Source organism: Canis lupus, chromosome 11 (assembly GCF_048164855.1).
Source record: "Canis lupus baileyi chromosome 11, mCanLup2.hap1, whole genome shotgun sequence".
In the NCBI taxonomy this organism is placed as follows: domain Eukaryota; kingdom Metazoa; phylum Chordata; class Mammalia; order Carnivora; family Canidae; genus Canis; species Canis lupus.
This window is the reverse complement of record NC_132848.1, coordinates 12,783,680-12,804,725: the sequence shown is the minus strand read 5'-3', so window position 1 is coordinate 12,804,725 and position 21,046 is coordinate 12,783,680. Positions and strand designations below refer to the sequence as shown.

Sequence of the window (21,046 nt, the reverse complement as noted above, 5' to 3'; positions counted from 1 at the left end):
AGGCATTAATCGTATCACAAAACAGACCTCTCATGTGGTCTCTAATGGAATGCAGAAATCACAAGGATTCTTTCATGATTTAAAGTAGGGTTCTTAACTTGGAATTCATAGACTCCAAAGGCATCTGTGCTTACAATTGAGGGGTCTATATACCTGATGGGAAAAAAATCCACAAACTTATTTTCACTAATCCCCAGCTGAAATGCACTATTTCCTTCCCTTATGAATGTAGGCCACAAATCCCAATAGTATCACCTATTGATGATACCTGTGATTCTGTCTTTCATAGAAATCACAGCTATTTTCCTTTTATATTTACATTATATTATATTTCCTTTTTATATTTGCTACTGACATCACAAAATACCATTTATTGTTTCTCCACTTTAAGGTCGTGATGATTAGACACTGTGATATCTTAAAATGTAATGCTTTAAAGAAGCACATATATTATGACACCAAATTCAAGAAATAGGTTAATTGTAAGGAGTGCATTTGTCACGGTGAGCACTGGGTGATTTATGGAATTGTTGATTCACTGTTTTGTACACTATATTATAACACTGTATGTTAACTATACCAGAATTAAAAACAATACCACAAATCCCAAAACCACACTGATAACTGTATTTCAATGTAATTGGCTTGCAATCTTATCAGTTTAATTTCAAATGCTTTCATTTAAAAACATTTCTGAAAGGGATCCACCAGTCGGTCAAATGGGTGCCTAGCATGACAGGTTAAGAATCCCTGAAAGGGGTTTCCTGGGTGGCACAGTCAGTTAAGCTCCAACTCTTGATTTCAGATCAGGTCATGATCTCAGGGTCGTGAGGTTGAGCCCTGTCAGGTTCCACACTCAGCATGGAGTATGCTTGAGATTCTCTCTCCCTCTCCCTTAGTCCCTCCTCCCACTTGTGCTTTCTCTCAAATAAATAAATCTTTTTTTTTTTTTTTTTTTTTTTTTTAAAGAACCCCTGTAAGGTTGGTATGAAGGTATGTGGAATGAGGGCATGCTGGTCAAAGGTAGCCTCTAAACCAAACTCTGTATGTGGTGTCTAGGGAATCTTATGAAAAAGGAAGAGAACCTCATTTGCTTTTCTAGCTTTCAGAAGGATGACTGATCCTCAATATAAGAGATCCGAGTCAGAAATCTTGAATATAAAGACCAGTCACCCTGTCGCTGGAGATGTAAGCAGCCCCAGGGGTCAAGCAAAGGGTGCTGCTACACATTATATCAGACATGAATCCAGGCAGACTGAGGTATTTCTATGGACTGTGCTAAGTAACTATCCACACAATTTCTACACAAGTTAACCTATGTTGCTAAGTACTCCTATACCCAGATTGAGGGGTGCATACTATGTAAAACACACTGATTCGACTTAAGCCTTCATTCTTAAAGATGCGTTCAGAAGACTCTAGCTTTTATTCTTCAAAATATAACATAGATCTAACAGTATATCCAGATGTTGACTCTGTAACTTGGGACAGCTATTATCTTGCGATAATCACTCCATTCTCAGATTGCTCATTGGTGAAAGCATTTATTTAAAAGAACATAACCTTAAAATAGAAATAATTTGGGAAAATTATGTGTATCAGTTAGGATTGCGATCTGCTGCATATAATTGGAAACCCCAAATCACAGTAGCTTAAACAAGATAGATATTTATCTTCTCTCATCTAAAATAAAGTCCAGAGGTAAGAAGTCCATGAGTAGCATATCCCCGTAAAGTCATTGACCCAAGGTCCATTTTTTTTTCTACTTCAACCTTAGCAAGTGACACCTAGTCTTACGATTCAGTATGGCTAATTGAGTTCTTACGTAGCAGGAAGTATTGGAGGAGAAAGATGTTGAGCTTGGGACACCTGAATTTGAGGTGCCTGAAGATACTGAAGGGAAGGTGCCAGGGCAATGTTTAGAAATGCCGGCTCAGGGGTGCCTGGGTGGCTCAGTCAGTTAAGCGTCTGCCTTCAGCTCAGGTCATGATCTCAGGGTTCTGGGATTGAGCCCCACATCGGACTTCTTGCTCAGCGAGAAGCCTAAATCTCCCTCTCCCTTTGCCCCTCTCCCCCTACTTGTGTTCTTGCTCTCTGCTCTCTCTCTCTCAAATAAATAAATAACAAATTTTGAAAGAAAATAAATAAATAAATGAATGAATGAATGAATAAATAAATAAATAAATAAATAAATGCTGGTTCAGAGCTCAGAAGAATTGCCTGGTGGGAGGTCCCAGACCAGGAGTCAGCTATGTACAGAATGAAAGGCAAGGATATGCACCAGACGAGATGGCTCAGAGGAAATGAATACCATTAGAAGAGGACCAAGGAGAGGATCTTGGAGACATTAACAAAATTAAATGTTTTGTTTTTTAAATGCGGAAGGATAAAAGAGTCCTCCCAGCTGAGTTAGCTTCTTCTTAGCAACCTTCTCAATAAGCAAGCCATTTGACCCTTTTGCTTATATTTCATTGACCATAACTTAGTCACATGGCCCCAGCTAGGGAGCATGGGAAATGTAATCTCATAATTAAGTATACTGTTGCCTCCAACTAAACTGGGGTTCTATTTCTTATTTATTTGTTCATTTATTTATAGCACAGAGTGAGGGAGGGGCAGAGGCAGAGAGGGAGAGACAGACTCCCAAGCAGGCTCTACACTGAGCAGGGAGCCCAACACAGGGCTTGATCTCATGACCCTGAAATCATGACCTGAGCCAAAACCAAGAGTCTGATGTTTAACAGACTGCGCCACCGAGGCACCCTTGGGGTTCTATTTCTAAAGAAGAAAAGAGAATGGATATCAGGTGGCAGCTATGGTCCCTGCAATGGTCTATATACAGGGACTTAAGAATTACAGCCTTCAGAGAAGAACTCAAGAAAGAGCACTGAACCAGCAGACAGATGCCCTGGGTCCTAATCCTGCCTCTACGTTTTACCTACCATACCTTAAGCAAATTTCTTGGCTTCCTTGAAGCTTTACTTCTTTCATTGTTAATGAAGATGTGACCTTTTCTTTTCTTTCTGCTTTCCAAGTGTTGTTAACCTTCACTGAGGCAATATATGTGAAAGCACACCTACAACTATGAAAGCATCCCATAGGTACAAGGTATGTTGTGACTTCAGGGTGCCTGGCGGTTGTAATCAGAGAAGGGTCCTTGTAGCAGATCTCCCAGTAAGCCAATCACACCTAAAAACCCTAAGCCAAGAAACAATCCCATCTTGACTGCTTAGCTCCTGATAATTGCATTTTCTAAGTTTAGGTGGAAATTAAACTATTGTATCATCAGACCATTAAACAGTGCCAGCTACATGTACTGTAATTGTGATATGGGCAAAGAAGGTAATTTTCACTGATAGTATCATGTCTGATGAGTAATGTCTTAAATGGAAGTCTTGGTTGCTGTTGAGCATAGAATCAACTCTAGCTATTAGAGGCAGAATGGAATGATTGCAGGATTAAGATGGCTTACACAATCATGGGGGACAGGGAGCTGAAGAAATAGGCTGAGCTTCCACAGACAACCCCAAAGCGCCCACAGAATTGTTCAGCTTCTCCTGCCATGACTGAAAAACCATCTGTTAAATCAGTTGTGCTTGAGGTCTGGGGTCCAGAGTTGCACTGCTGCAGCCTCAATCAGATCCAACCAGATCCACACCAAAATGGTGCTTCACTCTATTTCTTACCCCATTTAACTCCATTCCAAAAACAGTTCTCACATGATTGTACCTGATTGGTGGATCTTTGATCAACCCAGAACCCTAGCTTCAAAAGAGTCTAAGAATGGTAACTTTCTCCTATAAAACCTCTGCTAGAAGTGTATTGGAATATGTTATACGTGTCAATCGTCAATCCATGGTATTTGTCAGAATGAATTTTATGTGTACCTGTGAAATAGCAATGGTTATTTGAGGTCCTAAAACACTGGCTACAGGTCTAAGAAATGAAATGATTTCAATGTAATATAATATAATTTGGGTGGAAGGAATTCATTTAACTCAAGTGTGTATTCAATGAAAAGGCAGAAAGCATAGGCAACATTCATGTACATATCTCTCTAGCATGTTATTCTTGAGTTAAAACATTTGCACCAGCATTAAACCTACGTTAGACATGTGGATGTTTCATTAAGAATATTCTCTGCTCATAAATATAAATTTCTGTTTACTTCCATTGATTAGGATTGGAATAACTTACTCATTTTAACGTATTTACACATCATGATGAAACCACAATAATTAAAGTTCAAGATGTGCATAGAGATGATCTAATGAAATTTTATTGACTAAAAGAGTTCCCAATAATTATCTTTCTGCTTGAACAGCTTAGCTAATAAAACATAAGGCATTCAAAATAAGAATGGACTAGACTCATAGAAAAATGACCACAGTTTTTAATGAATCTAAAAATATTGGGGGGGGGGAAGGATTCATTAGACTGAGAAGATAGTTTTGTTATGGTAGGTCAGACTGGCTTCTGAGAAGGGCAGATTCTCAATTTGATAATGCAAAACATCTGCAACAAAACCATGACCTGTCACTGAATGGTAAATCGGAAAAGTAGACAAAGGTGGTCAATGGATGGAAGAATTTGACTGACCTCTCAAAAGACTGCTTAGGTTGGGCTTGGGAGAAGGTAGGAGAGCAGGCTAGAGGGCAACACAGCAGTGAGAATAGGCTTTTTTCTAAACCTGTTTTGTTTTTCCCTGAGAAAATAGTTTACAAACTTTTTGGTCTCGAAGTTCTTTTAAATTCTTAAAAATTGGGGCACGTGGGTGGTGCAGTCTGTTAAGCATCTGACTCTTGGTTTGGGGCTCGGGTCATGATCTCAGGGTCGTGAGATCCAGCCTGGTGTTGTAATCCTTGCTCAGCGCAGAATCTGCTTAGAGATTCTCTCTCCCCGCTCCTTCCCTTCCCTAGTTGCATACATGCTCTCTCAAATAAACACATTTAAAAAAAATTCTTAAAAAATATTGAGGCCTCCAAAGAGCTTTTGTTTATGTGGGTTATATCGAATCAATATTTATCGTACTCAAAACTAAAGCAGAGATTTAAAACTATTTAAAATAGCAATAATAACCCTATTATCTGTTAATACAATGGTTAGTTGTGATGTAAACCCCTATCAATGAACTTTTTGTACTCAGTTACATTAAAATCTATTGGTCTATCTTGTCCTTTGAATGAATCTTTTACATGTTTTGATTTTATAACATTATTCATCGGTCATTTGGAGAGTATTAGTTCACTTAAAGATGCAAATGTAACAAAATTGACACATTTTATCATACATATTTTAAAAATTACATTTGTTAATGTCACCATTGACATCATCAGAAAAGTCTTTAAGCATTGGGAAACTGTCAAACTGAATGCGATGAATATAAATTTTCCATAGCTCTAATTTTCGCTTTAACCTTGAATTCCATCACTGGCAGTGAATACTGTGAGGTATTTTCCTTGAAGTGACAGGTTCACTTTCATTTTTTTGAGAAAATGTCTTCTTACTACCCAGGTCCTAGTCATCATAAATTTTCTGCCAGTTGCTCTTTTATTGTTATTATTACTATTATTATTACTATTATTTTTAATGAGCTCTATACCCACTGTGGGGCTTGAACTCATGACCCTGAGATTAAGAGTCACATGCTCCACCAACTGAGCCAGCTAGGTACCCCTGTTAGTTGCTCGCTTATTTATTATTTATTTATTTATTTATTTATTTATTTATTTATTTATTTATTTATATTTTTATTTTTTTAGTTGCTCTTTTAAATAAAAATGGTGGCCCATGAAAAACGAAGTGGCTTGTTCAGGCCCAAAACTTAATTTTTCTAGTGACACTCATTATACTTTGGTGTACAAAAGCTCTTCACGTGTACTTCCCGATTTAACACACAAACTGTAATCAGGAGTCGAGACATCAGAAACGAATACTTTTTACTGCTTCAGGAAAGAGATTCTTAGGTGAAGCAGCATTAATTTTCTGATGTGAATGCATGTTGGTGGAGAAATATCCTGTGGTACGATTGCTGCCATGTGGTTGATTTGAGCTAAAGTGTCAGAAGTTTTGTTTAGTGTCATTGGAAATATCAAAAGAGCGAAAAAGACAAATAATGGCCTTAGTTTTGTCATGAAAATAAATTTGATTTCATGGATTCCCTGAAATACTTCTGTGGTGGTGTTTGAGTTGATGGTTTCTAGGTAGGTCCCATAAGGGATCTGTGGTGATTGTCATCACAGGGCCCTTTGGTTTTGTGCAGGGGAAGCCATGATCTTATGTTAGCCCAAATGCATGAGATAGTGAAAAAAAAATCTTATAGCCTGTAAATCATTAATATTAATCATGAGTTACCCCGGGAGCAGTGCTCCAAACAAAACTCATTAGCTTGGAAAAGTTCTGTTAGTGTTTCCAAGGTTCTTCCCTGGTCTTCTAATGGTACATACTCTTTCTGGGCCATCAGATCCGCACCCCTGGCTTTCCTTCTGTACACAGCTGACTCCTAGTTCTGTACCTCCCACCAGCCCGTTCCTCTGAGCTCTGAGTGAGCATTTCCAACCATTTCTCTGGCACCTTCCCTTAGGCACCTGCAGGTACTTCAAATCCAAAGTGTCCTGAAGTGAACCTCTTTCTTCTCAAATCTATTGCCCCTTTTCTAGCTCCTCTCTTAGGTGCCCAAGCCAGAAACTTAGAAGTAAATCCTAGACTCTTCTTTTTCCCAGTTCCATGACTGACTGATCCTTTGATCTTGTTGACTCTATTTTATGTCTTTTGAATTATTCTGCTAACCTGCAGCTCCATTGTGAGTCCCTGGATAATTGCTTTGGATGTCCTAACTAATCTCTCTACCCTACTACAATCCATCTCTTCTTACAGATACTATTTTCCCTCCTAAAGCCAAAAATGGCTGTGTCACTCTTCTGCTGAAAATCCTTCATTGGCACCTTCAGAAAGCAAGGGAAACTCAGCATGGCATTCAGGACGCTTTAGTACCGAATCTGGTCTCCTCTCAGCCTTATTTTCCAATCAAGCCCTCTGTGCTCCCAGTCACAACCTTTGGCTTACATACCTTCAAATACTATATACTCTTTCCTACCTTGGTAATTTTGCTTATGCAGTTCTGTCCTTTCTTTTGCCTGGCTGTATCACACTTTTTCAGTATCCAGCGGAAGTACTCAGCAGACACATGCTGACCATTCAATCTATGCCCTCCACAATATTCCCGCAACTCTGCAAACACATCTCTAGGATAGTGCTTGCTACACTATATAGTTATCATCGATCTTCTTTCCTGTCTTCTGGCACACATCTTTTAGTACAGAATTTGTCATGTAATGTTCATCTCTTCCCAGGGCCTTTCATGGTGTTGGGCACACAGAGAGATTGAAAAAACAAACAAATAAACAAACACTAACTTAATTAATTATATTGGGTAAAATAATTTTTAAAAAAAGGATAGAAATTTTTATGTCATATTTTCTTAGAGGGGAGTTATCTACATGATTCTGTATCAGTATAGTTAAAGAATTATGGCAAAATAATGCTAAATTTTATGGTAGTATAATTTCACAGTCTTTTTCTCTAGATCTGATTGGGTTTCAGTTGCTTTCATCTACCTACTTCCTTTGTAGAAGTAACATTGTGCAATGGATAATAAAGTGTTCTTGAGTTGGGATGGGGTCAGTAAGAAAATCACTTACCTTTGTACCAATTTCCTTTTTTTTTTTTTTTTTTTGTGGGGACATTACTTCCCTTCCTTCCTTTCTTTCTTTTCTTTCTTTCTTCCTTCCCTCCCTTCCTTCCCTTCCTTCTTTCCTTTCCTTTCCTTCCTTCCTTCCTTCCTTCCTTCCTTCCTTTTCTTCTTTCTTTCTTCTTTTTCTTATAGGAGTTCAATTTGCCAACATATAGCACAACACCCAGGGCTCATCCTGCCAAGTGCCCCCCCCCCAATGTTCCCTTTTTTATGGGGATGCTTCAAAGTACTAGAGTGCAGTGATTTACAGCTGCTTCATGTAGGCTGGATATGGTAGGGCTTAGGTTGGGCAAATCTTACCATTAAGCTGAATCCTACAGAGAGAGGAGAATCTAAAAGTTGAATTCTTTTCTTTTGCATACCCAAGAAAGTCTGTTAAATGGCATTTTCCTGATGATTGAGGAACTCATGATTGCCATGAACCCAGCCTTGGGTTGATTTTCATTTAGATTTTCTTAATTGTGGCTAAACTGTAGATGTCAAGAGGCAGACTTAAGAATTCCACTGGAAATGGATTGATGTTGTGGTAATATTTAGGAGTAGGTGTATGTCCTGAAAGAGTATCATTAGAAAAATCTCCTAATCTTGTGTTTTCTACTGTGAATTCTTAGAAACACACAGAAATTATTTCTCGAATGTGAAAAGTCCTCAAAATTTCACAGCTCAATGGTTAGAATTTACTTTAGCAAGTTAGATTTATCTACTGTGGACTCCGATTCGAAATTAAAGGCCTCTCAATGTGAAGCAGAGAAGTTGGTCTTCACATACGATGTTTCTGACTTACCTCCAGGAGGGCCTTGGTTGTGTTGACTATGGAAATCTTTTGATATTTCAGAAAAGTTCTTATCAAAATCTTTTCTTTGTCCTATTCTCCTTCCTTCCTCTTCTTTAAAAAAATAAAAAAGTTGGGGATCCCTGGGTGGCTCAGCGGTTTAGCACCTGCCTTTGGCCCAGGGCGTGGTCCTGGAGTCCCAGGGATTGAGTCCCAGGGATCGAGTCCCACATCGGGCTCCTGGCATGGAGCCTGCTTCTCTCTCTGCCTCTCTCTCTCTATCTCTCTATGTCTATCATGAATAAATAAATAAAATCTTAAAAAAAAGTCTTGTTCTTGTTGTTCCTTCCTTTCTTTATACTTAGGATCACAAGATGACTGAAATATGTTTTGCCCACACCTTTTTTAATGGACTATGCTATCTTACTCAAAGCTGTATCTTTTCCATAGTAAATATTTAATTTTATTCCAGTATTTTTAAAGCAATGTTTCTCTCATTTTCAAGGATTAATAAAATTCACTCTTTAACGTTATGGCAACGCTACTTGTTTTTTTCTGTTTAGGTCTGGATGCAGTTATACATACATTCTTTTACTCCTCTTTTTTTAGAGAATCTCTAATGTATATTCACTTTATCACATGTGTTTCTTATGGGTAGGATCACTAAATGCAGAATGATGCTTCATCTGCCAGTACCTCTGTCAAATCATGTTTCAACACCATTTTTGGAATTTTACCAAAATATTTTTCGCCTTAATGCCTAAATATAGATTTTGATTTCCTAATTCATTTTGTTTTGTATGTTTATGAATCTCAATTTGTATAATATCTGTATATTGTGTGGTTTATATAGCTATTTGAAACAGTGTGATCATAGAGTGTGATTGAACAACGTGTCAAATAATGTCATGAGAGGGATATGCGTAGAACTAGAGTCTCCCTGCATTTCATTGTGTTATTGATTTAGCAGTAATCTCATTAACTGTGCTACTTTCCACAGTGACCACAAATGTTACTTCATATTGCTAAGCAAAGAAACTGTCCTTTGGAAATGAGTACAGATAATTTACAGAAAGAATACGGTCATTGTAAAGTATGTTTTAGCTAGAAGCTAAAGCAAATAAAAGCTACAAATGAACCAATGAAAGAGAAAAGCATTTGCAAAATAAGTCTTATGATGCACTTAGGGAAGAGCTGTATGACATTTCCTTTTGCTGTTATAATGGTATATTATTTGGTTGGCCAGCTGGCCAGCCAGCCTCTAATGACTTCATATCCTGTTTTCTAATTACAGGACTACAAATTAATACATCTCCAGTGTTGGGCAATGACATTTCGAATCATTTAACTAACTCCTTCGCACAGGTTACCTTCCTTTATCAGCACTATAAAAAGGAGACTGATGCAGCATTTCTAGTCACTGGGAAGAGTGGCCTAATAAGCTGATGAGTCATGAACTCAATTCTTTCCTGTTGCCCAGCATTTCCAGCAAAGCTGAAAGGTTGAAAAAAATAAAGCATCCATTTTGTAAACAGACAAAGAAATATGGGGATAGGTTAACTGTGACACTATTAAAGCCAGGATGAGAAATCACTTGTTCACCATATTTTAAAATTAAGGAAACCACAATAATGAGGGTCAAATTTATGTAATCAGGTAGGTTCGTGATATGCATTAGCTGGCAAATATACTGAAAATCATCTGGAGCCACAAAAATAGGTAGAATTTTTTCCTCTTAGAAAATTTCCTCATCAGCCGTTTATTTTAAACCATTCTTCAGTAATATTTTAATAATTTAAGAAAGATGATGTTAGGTTATTAAACTAAATTTTTTTGTGGTGCTACTATTGTAACATTTGATGATTGAATAATATGAATATGCTTCTGTGCTCTGTCGCTGATAGGACTGGTGCAGTCAAGGCTTCCTCTTCTATTGGGCTTCAATCATTAGGTTGGGCAGTATGGGAGAAATAACTACATTATTTACTAAATTCTCCTTGATGGGATGATGCTTTCAAAGGAACTCAGACTTAAATTCCCTTTTTCTGAGATTTGAAGGATCAAAGAGGCAATCCAAAATCAAATCTACCCTTTCCTTCCTGGTTCTAGAAGAAAGCACATTGTCAAACATTTTCCCTCCTATGGAGTAAGGTCTTATTATGACTGGTAGCAGCCATATTCACAAATGACATTAAATTTGGCTCTTTGATGTGTTGTCTCCAACCATGGTAACATGTAGAGTCTCAGTGACATAATGCATCCTGCCACTTTAAATGTGCATCTTCTTACTGGATTATATCACCATGAATTAATATTTTGCAATAAATCCTGCTATTATCCTGTGAATATGACATTGTTTTGTGGGGGTCAGGGAGGGAAGAGTGTTAATAGCATTACTTTGCCAAATATTAACATTAATTTTTATAATCCCATTCAGGAAAAACTTTTCTTTCTTTTTTTTAATAATAAATTTATTTTTCATTGGTGTTCAATTTACCAACATACAGAATAACACCCAGTGCTCATCCCATCAAGTGCCCCCCTCAGTGCCCGTCACCCATTCACCCCCACCCCACGCCCTCCTCCCCCTCCATCACCCCTAGTTCGTTTCCCAGAGTTAGGAGTCTTTATGTTCTGTCTCCCTTTCTGATATTCAGGAAAAACTTTTCAATGACAAGAGGCTGAAAAAAGAAAGAAAGAAAGAAAAAAGTAAAATGGCTCTTTCTTGATCTCTGAGAGGCTTTGAGAATTAAAACAAAGAAAAGATTGATGACCTAAATGATTTTTTTTTCTAGAAATAACTGATTTTTAGAGGAGTAGAGTAAGATTCAAGGGAAGAGTCTTACACAGCAATTAGGGAGGAGAAGTTGGAACTAAAAACATATATAAAGGAAAGGAAAGAAGAGAAAGGCCTAAAGATATCAAAATATAAATATTAACTAGCCATGATTTCAAGAAGAGTTGTTTACCTTTTGATTATCCAAGTATTGACTAGGACACACCTATGTATTTTACTCTCCTTATTTAACTTGGGACGGCCCTCTTCCAGCAAAACACGACGACATTGAGTGCTTAGACCCCAGTGTTAGTATTCTCAAGGGTAACACCAGGGAAACTATTTTCCTTCCTGTAAATGGCTTCATCAAACAACCAAACTGTTAATTGTAAGTGGTTATAGTCACCCTACAGGTGATCCCAATGCATGATAAAAAGTGAATGTTTACGTTTGAATAGGGTGCAATATCTTTACCCAGAGAAACGCATTTTGGGAAAGTGGTATTCAGATTATCAAGGACAAAGGGAAGTTGCTCCATTATCCTAATTACAGCACAAAGTAACTCTACCTATGCATAAAAAGGATGTTACTTTGGATCCAAATGTTAAAATAAATCATTTAAAGCTGCAATGAATTGGATGGTAGGCAAGTAAGTGTGGCTATAGTTGCCTAGAACTAGGCTGGAGAGGCTTGGTTTCATCTTGTTGAAATAGGGGAAAAGATTGAAAGGAAATTTGCCACTTTTTTTTTTTTTTTTTTTTTTTTTGCAAACATAGACAAGCTTTGTTCTTTTTTGCTCCTTTTGCATTTGACCTTGGATGATTACAAGAATGGCTACAAAGCCTCTAAAAATTAAAGCTCATTTTACTACAAAGGAATTTTTATGCAGTAGCTTTAATGTTGAACTGAAATTGAACTAGATTCCAGCCTGCATACTGGTTATTAACTTTCTTGGTGGTTAATATGTATGTGAATTAATGTTGTACCTCAATTTCTCTTCCAATTTTAGATTTTTTTCTGCCCAATTGTAGGTATTTTCAATCTGAGGGTTATGGTATGGGAATAGAGACCACCAATAAAAACTATTGCAAAAAGTTTTCATAAAACTTCACTCTTTATGATAGGAAAATTAATATCATCGTGCATGTTATACTGACATAGCTGAAGCATGTTTTCTCTTTTGTGTTTTTACACAACAACCATTTGTTGACTGAAGTTGGATTATTTAGATTATATAGGCAACCCTAAGGGATTATGTGAATTATGTATTGGTGGAATCATCACTAAGGTGGTGAGTGTAGGCACTGTTTTCAGTCCTGGTGATGTGTCAACAGATATGCAGCTGAAAAATTTATAAATGTACTGCCCTGTCAAGAACAAAATGTATAGGTAACAGCAATGGCTGCTTGCTCTTGGAAACCGATCCTCTCTTCCTCTTTTTGTGGGAAGATGTGGCTGGCACACTTAGTAGGCTTACAAATTGAATAATTGGCTATTAAAATGAAAGCAAATTAAACAGAAAGGATTTTGTTCATCTTTATTTAAGAACATGAGTGACATTCAGCTCTGGGAAGATATGTTGCAGGAAGCAGAACAAATTGATCCCTTAAGTGATCAAGTATATGAGGATGTAGGAGGGTTTCACAGAGACCCTGCAAAGCCCAGTTTGGTAGTTATTTGATTGAATTTTTACCTATTTCTGGAAGGGTCTTCAGAATTAAAGAGCAGTTTGACCAATAAGAGAATGAGAATACCAAGTGCTCAGTTCCCAGGGCCTTATGCTGCTATCGATGTGATAACACCCACGGCTTGTGATCACAGAAAGAGCCTGACTTTCCAGTCAGAGAGGTCTGGGTCTGCATCCCAGACCAGTCTCTTAACTAATGTTATTGCTTAACCAGTTTCTTCATCTGTAAAATAGGCACGGTGATGCTAGCTGGTAGTACACGTTACAATTCTGTGTGCAAAATGTCTGGTGCTCAGCAAGCTCTCAACCCTCAAGAAAAGTTATAATAGTTCTTTTACCTTCAATTTTATCTTTTCCATCACTTCAAGAGAAAATGCCCACAAATTCTGGCCTGGGGCAGTTGCCGTTTTCAGTAGAATTTTTCAGCTGTGTATACACGTAGTCCTAAGTTGAGTTTTTTAAAACCCCGATGACAAGGCCGCACAATGAAAGAAACTGTCATTTTACCTGGGATGTATCTGCTCATCTGTGGTGGGGCTCCTCGCCAGATCTTTTGGGCAAGATTTCTCCAAAGGTCCTGAAAGAAAGAATTCATTTAATATTTTTCACTTGATCACTTACCTTTTATTTATTTTAGGAGTAAGCAACGACTGGCATGGACATCTATTTATACAGTTTATTATTTTTTGAAAAACCAACCGATGGCTCCTGCTAGCTCTCTTCTGATGTGCCTTGGCCCAGCCTGCTGGGTGACAGCCCCGGCGGCCACTGCTGTCCCAGCCTTCCCTGGGCAGCGGCCCCCTGCCCTCTGCGGGCTCCCCGGGGTCAGGCCTCTCCTGCGCTCTCTGGGCTGTCCCCTCTGCTGTCCCCTCCGCTGTCTCCGCCGCTGGCCCACCCCAGCTGCTTCCCACTCAGTTCCTGGCTTCGTGGCTTGCAGAGGCCTGGGGAGTCCTTCCCAAGGGGGGCAGTGACCAGCATTCCTCCCGGACAAGTGGGAGCCTCCCTCCAGCCCCCTCCACACCTGGCTGCAGCAGGGGCTTCTGGAAGTGTCCTTGGCAGCGGGGGCTCAGAGCTCTGTACAAGGGCGGATCTCTGGCCTGGGCTGCGGGGAGTCCCCCCCACCCCGCCCCGACCGACCCTTCACTGGGGGGGGGTTCCTCCCCCCTGGGCTGTGGGGAGGCCCCCCCTGACTGCACCCTTCACTCTGGGGTGGTGGAACTCCTCTCCCTGGGCTGCGGGGGGCTCCCCCCCACCCTTCACTCTGGGGGTGGGGTGGGACTCCTCGCCCCCCTGGGCTGCAGGGATACCCTGACTGCACCCTTCACTCTGGGGGTTGGGGTGGGACTCCTCTCCCCCCGGAATGCGGGGAGCCCCCCCCACTTCACCCTTCATTCTTGGGGTGGGGTGGGACTCCCCCATCCCCGGGCTGCGGGTAGCCCCCCCCCCCCGACTGCACCCTTCACTCTGGGGGGGGTGGGACTCCTACCCCCTGGGCTGCGGGGAGCCCCCCCTGACTGCACCCTTCATTCTTGGGGTGGGAGTGGGACTCCCCTCCCTGGGCTGCGGGGAGTCCCCCCCGCCCCCGCCGACTGCACCCATCACTCGGGGAGCCCCAGCTGAACGCCCCCCACTGCTCCGATTTCCCCAAGTACCAGCACGAAGGCAGGCAGCAGGGCTTGGAACCCACTGGCCCAGGGCAAATGACGGAACAGCCCGGAGGGTCAGGCAGGAACTAGGCGCCAAGGGTAGTTTCAGGGTTGACAAGGCCCAGGCCTGGCTGGCCGCGCCCGGCGGACCTCGGGGCCTCTCTAGGTGTCCTGTGTCCTCCCCGCCTGCACACAGTGCCTGAGGTTCTAGTTCCTAGCCCCGCTTCCTCTTTCCAGTAAAAGCAGGGTGTGGTGCAGCATTTTCCAGAGTGTTCTGTGGAACAATAATCCCTTGAGATGCTCCTTGAGGAAAGGTTTCCATGGTTGAATAACATTGTGCAACGCCGTGCACTGTAGCTTACTCGAGAAGATTCACCGACTGCTTTGGTGTTTTAGAGGCTCTCAGAATTTCTGCTTTACCCAGAGGCTCGGAAAGTTACTGGACTACAAAGTGCTTCTTTCAAGTCACACCTAATAACAACCAATAAAACCAGTGTTCAGTGGACATGCTGTTCCTTAATCCCTCCAAGACGCGCTCACCTCAGGATTCTTGTCCTTGCTGTTCCCTCTGCCTGCAATGCTGTGCCTGTGGATGCTCACCCAGCCCACCCCCCACCTTCTTCAGCTCTCTGCTGAAGGGATGTCTTTCGGGACTACCCTACCTAAAAGAGCCTCCTCTTTCACCCCCACTCACCTTTCTATGTATCCCCTATCCGGCTTCAGTGTTTTTTTCTGAGCACTGAGCACTTACAACTCTCCGACATTACAAGTCATTTATGTTATTATATAAGAATTTATTTCCAGTAAGTCCCTTGTAACTAAAATGGAAGCTCCACGTTGGCAGAGACTTTGCTTTGCTCTCTGATGTATTTCCAGTTCTGGAATGGCAAAGCTGGCACTCAACAGATAGATGTAGAGTGAACAAAACATTGGAAAAGAACAAGGGATCTCAAGGCAGAAGACCACCTGGCACCAATCCCTGACTCTACCTCTTTCTCTCTCCATTTTGAGAAAATCCCTTCATTGCTTAGACCCTTGATTTTTTTTTAATATATATAAAATGAAGAGCAATAATACCCATCCTGCCTCTGTTGTAGGAACATGAGGAGGAACAAATGAGGGCTTGGCTATGATGGTGCTTTGTGAACTGTTAGGGGCTGCTTACTCCCTTCAGGCTGCTATAACAAAAATACCACTGCCCGGATGGATGGCTTATGTAAGCAACAGAAAGTTATCTCTCATAGTTCCAGAGGCTGGGAAACCCAAGGTCAGGGTGCCGACAAATCCTGGGTGCGAGGAGAGCCTGCTTCCTGGCTCAAGATGGCTTTTTGCCATGTCCTCACATAGCAGAAGTACAGAGGGCCCTTTCTGGGGTCCCTGCTGTAAGGGCACTGATCCAGCCTCATGACCTAATCATCTCCCCAATTACCCACCTCCAAACACCATCACCTTGGCGGTAGGTTTCAGCATATGAGTTTTGGAGGGACACACATGTTGAGACCATAGCAGAGGCTGGGCGGACGCAGGTTGTTTTTAATCAAAGACCAAATGCAGAAAAGGAACGGGAAATAACCCCCATGGGTGGAGATCACATTCTCTGGGAGTGTGAGGGTAGGTCATGTTGGCCGAAGGGAGGGACGGAGTAGGAAAAACCCAGAAGAGGTAGTGTGATTTAGGGAGCAAAGATCCCTCGATATAGTCCACAGTCTCGGGGACCTGGGAGGCGTCCATAGGAAGGAGGAAGAAAGATGTATGAATAGAGGCCGGGGAGCATTGCCATGCATCTGATACTTAGCTTTTTAAACAAAGTTTATTTAAATCACATGAAAACTATGGGGTAAGCATTGTCTAGGTTTTATTTGTGAGGACACGGAGGCGGAGGGGGCAGTTTTAATGTTACACCCAAGGCTACAGAGGGAGTGAGAGTCCAGATCTCCGGGCTGCTCTGAGGCGGGGTGACCACGCAGTCTGTGCTCCTACACAACCTAATAGGGTCTGTCCCTCCTCCTGCTGGGATGTGGCCCTGTAAAAGCAAGGGCATGGTTATCCAGGGAACACCTGTTGGTTGGCCTCTTCCTCGGCTCTGCGCAGGAAAAGAGTTTGAGCTGAGGAAGAGCTTGTGCTGAGACAGAGGGCCACCCACAGGGGTTGCTCTGGTAGGGGGGCGAGGGAAGGAAAGAGGAAGGCAGGAAGTTGTGAAGAGGTAGCACCAGTTGACTTTGTTGTTGGCGGAAATGTGTATCTGTGCCATAAAGGAAATTGTTGAGGCCGGTGAGCATGGAGACTACTGCTTGCCTTGTTTACTTGTGTTATTTTCTGTTGCTAGGGCTGATTTCTTCTCATATCTTGTTTCTCTTTATTTTTTTAAATCATATGTTGATATTACTGTGTGCATTAACTAGCTATCTGTGTGTCTCTGAGTTAAACCAAAAAATCATGAATGACTTCAGTAACAAATCTGGGAATCGAATCAATTGAAAGAGATCTAATTTTCTTCTCTGTGTTACCAGTGTTTACCTAATGGGGATTTTTTTTAATTCAGAATTTTAATTATGTACATAAATAGCAACATGAGAACCAGGAGTTCTACTGCCGGACATTATCTCTAGGTGAAAGGAATTCCGATTAGTCCACTGGTAGTATGGCATCACCCAAGATAACAAAGAAGCCTGGTATAGTTTTTCCTGAAGAAGAAAGCCAACTTACTACATTCAGCACTGACTTCTCTGTCATTTTTCTGTAGAAAATGCATGGAGTTTCCAACATTTATCTATAACTGATTAAAATGGGCAGAGTATGGAGCATTCTACTTATTTCCAGGTGAATTCTTCACATTTCCTGGCTTTTGAAAGTTCTCCTTCCACAAATCTTCCACGACTATGTATCCTCGTAAACCCCAGTCATATCATTTCTCCCCACGGACCTGGACAAATACAATGGCTTGTTGTGGATAATAAAGAGAGGCAGCTAGTCCCATGAACCCAGGTGGATACACCAGCTTCTTTATTTTTGACCCTCTGGCCAAAAGAAGTCTAACAATACCAGCAAAACCAGTACCACCTTGTCTGTGAAAGTGGTTTTTTCCAAAGTCCTGGAAAAAATCCAGGAGGTTCATTTTGGAGATATTCATAGCTGTCTAATCCCATGGAACCAAGCTCTGAATCTTGGGCTTCGTTTGTGAGTATATTTCCTGACACCAACTTGTATTGGCGGAGATGTGAAATGCTTTCTTCAAGCTGGGTCCTTGGCTCCTCCACATATTTAGATTGACCCTCAGGAACCGAGTAGAGTGAAAGCTCATTAACCTTCACAGAAGTTTTGTGAGGTGAGTCCCTTTTAGGTGATGCATAGACTTTAAGGGGGAGCAGACTCAGGCTGGCTGGCCCCACAGACCTCTGAATTACCTTGAACATGTTGCTGGTAGAGGTGGCTCCAGTGGGGGTCCCTAATGGGGATTTAAATCAACTTTGAGAAACCTTAATTTATTTGGGTATTAAATTCAATAAAGGCAGCCCACCAATCCAGCTGTTAGTCCTAATGTGTGAGAGTCACCTATGCTGAAGACACTGGGAACGTTGCCCTTAAAATAGGAGACCATGGTTAGAAATCAAATATCAACAATTCTAGAATATCGGATAGTTGAAGTCTCTAGGATAAAATAAGCACGTTTAATATGATTTCTATTTCATAGAGTCCATTTTCCTTATAAAAGTTGTCAGAATGAGAGTCTGGAGGGAAGCTTTGGCTCCATGTATAAAGTGATAAACCTAAGCGATGATCAGGGAAATTCAGTCCTAAAACCCTTTTGTTAAAATAAATCGACAAATGATATTTAGAGGTGAGAATGGAATGGGGACATGTTTTTCCTTTCATTTTTTCTTTGAATAATGCTTTCAGTTTTCTTAGTTCAAATGAAAGGACATTTTGTGTGTGTGTGTGTGTGTGTGTGTGTGTGTGTGTGTGTGTGTTAGAGAGAGAGATATGAGAGCATTGCAAGGTTTTCAACGTTTCCCTCCTTGCTCTCTCTGCTCATGTGCTCCTGACTCTGTCCCTACATGATGATCATGGGCACAGTATAGTGCATGACGTGGGGATGGAAATGCTGACAGCAGATGCAGCATTTGAATCTTGGCTTCACACTCTCTTCTGGCCTTGGCACATATATATATTTTTTACCCCTCTGTCTCTGTCTTCTCATCTGCAAACAAAGATAATAACAGTTTTTATATCTTAAGGTTGGGTTGAAATAAATTTCTAGGCCCGAGGTGGAGCCACTCCTGGCCAAGGTGTCACATCAGCAAAACCAAAATTAAGTTCACTTTTGTGTACCTGTAAGTGGTTCTGCTTGACCACAGCCAGCATATTCAGTCAGCTGGCCCCAAACTCTGGGCCAAGCCAACTCTGAGCCTTCTTACCCCAAACAAGGTTGACCATGCAGCCCCAGACAATCAGATATTTTCTACTTTTCTCTTTCTAGACCTTTGTGCTTAATCTTATAAAAGATTCTTGCCTTCTACCCCTTTTTGCAGGCCTTGGAAAAGAGACCATCTACTTCATGAAGTAATGGTTAAATTGTTTGTTTCACCTGCATTGTCCTCTTCAATCATTTTTCTAGACAGTTGCCATGAAGATTCCATGAGGTAATGCATGTGGAGCATCTGGCACATGGTAAATACTCAGCAAATATTTGTCAGGGTTATTTTTACAACTGATATCCTTTCCATTCTCTATGAGGATATGCCTTTCTTGAGGACAAGAATTATTTTACTTATGTTGTGATCCTCATGATACCTGTATACAGTAGGTGTTTAGTAACTGTCTATGTAAGGGAACAGAATCCGCATTTTAACAATACTCAGTGTGTTGCAACTGGTCTTCAGTCTTCTCGAAATTCACCTGTTATAGTCAGCATATTCTCCTTGCAGGTATTGTCAGGAGGCAGGTTGAGTGTTTGAATGCTCCGCTGCCCTAAAGATAAATTCACGGTGTATTTCTGATATTCTAGACATCTAAATGTCACCTTATATTTTAAACATGCACTAGTTAGGTTGGATCCTACTGTGCTGGGGTCTTCCCTGGGTGCCTGATTTTTATGGAGCTGGGAGGGGCCCTGGGAGCATGAAAACATGCACAGTTGTGGAAATCAGACATCTTAAGTTCTGAGCAGTGTGGCTGGGAAAATGGTCATTTCTGTTTCCTCTGGGTTGCATTCTTGCACTTGCTTTTCCATGAGGTGGTTAAACAGAGGTAGAGAGAGTCATTTCTATTATTATTAATACCTTTGATAGTCCTTTTGGGCATTTGCTAAGGAGAACTGTTTCAGAAATAGTATAATCAGTCACTATCCACGTGAGACAAACAAATCTGCGCAGAGATCATTTAGGTCCACAGATCAAACTACACGAACAGCATTTCATGGCAGAGAGATGGCAAGATTGGACTCTTATTAAGAAGCACTGTGAGGATAAAACATGATTAAAATGAGTCAGAAGAAATTACCAAGCAGGGGTCAAGAAAGGATAGAGGGGACTTGATCATAGAAATACAAGCCCAGCTGAATTAATTCTATGGGCGTTTGTTTATCATAATTGTGCATAAACATTTGAGTAATAATCACACCTCCAAATTATGTGAAAATTATGTTCCTTTCAATTGCATAAAACAGTTTACATGCCTATTATCAACTTAGCCAAGGAGCATGTAATGATGTAAAAGCTAAGATCACAATGAAATGTTTCCATAAAAAAAAAAATGGGTCAGTTTTTCCTTAACTTATATGTACTTGTCAATTTCAAAGGAATCAAATTTCATTATATCATACAAATACAGTATCCTAAAGGCACTAACTCCTGCTGTTTCAGGAAGCTACCCTGTATTTAGAAATTTTCTGTGGCTTTCAGATAAATGTATTTCCTTTAGAAAAGCCATTCTCGGGACCCCTGGGTGGCGCAGCGGTTTAGCGCCTGCCTTTGGCCCAGGGCGCGATCCTGGAGACCCGGGATCGAATCCCACATCGGGCTCCCGGTGCATGGAGCCTGCTTCTCCCTCTGCCTATGTCTCTGCCTCTCTCTCTCTCTCTCTCTGTGACTATCATAAATAAATAAAAAAAAATTAAAAAAAAAAGCCATTCTCACAATCTAAGTAGATAGAGGCTGTTTCTAAGAAACTCAGGAATTCCTGATGTCATCTGTGTGTGGCAATCCCTCAATTAAGTGAGGAAGATCTGAAAACAGCAAAACCCTACGATTATACCAAGCAACTTAAAAGAAATGTGTCAAAAGCTCATTACGCGGGGTCACAGTTTGCAGCAAAATATGATCCTGTAGAAAGTGAAAAGGCCTGCTCTTTTATGTTCGTATGCATGTGTGTGATTGTCTTTGGAAGCAGCAGTGACAAACCTCACAGATCAACA

The 21,046-nt window shown here is 40.9% G+C and overlaps 1 pseudogene; it reads right to left on the bottom strand.

The window, feature by feature from the left end:
- Positions 1 to 11,083: 11,083 nt before the first annotated feature.
- LOC140642510 (MICOS complex subunit MIC26 pseudogene) lies at positions 11,084 to 20,589 on the bottom strand (annotated as a pseudogene).
- Between the last annotated feature and the right edge of the window lie 457 nt (positions 20,590 to 21,046).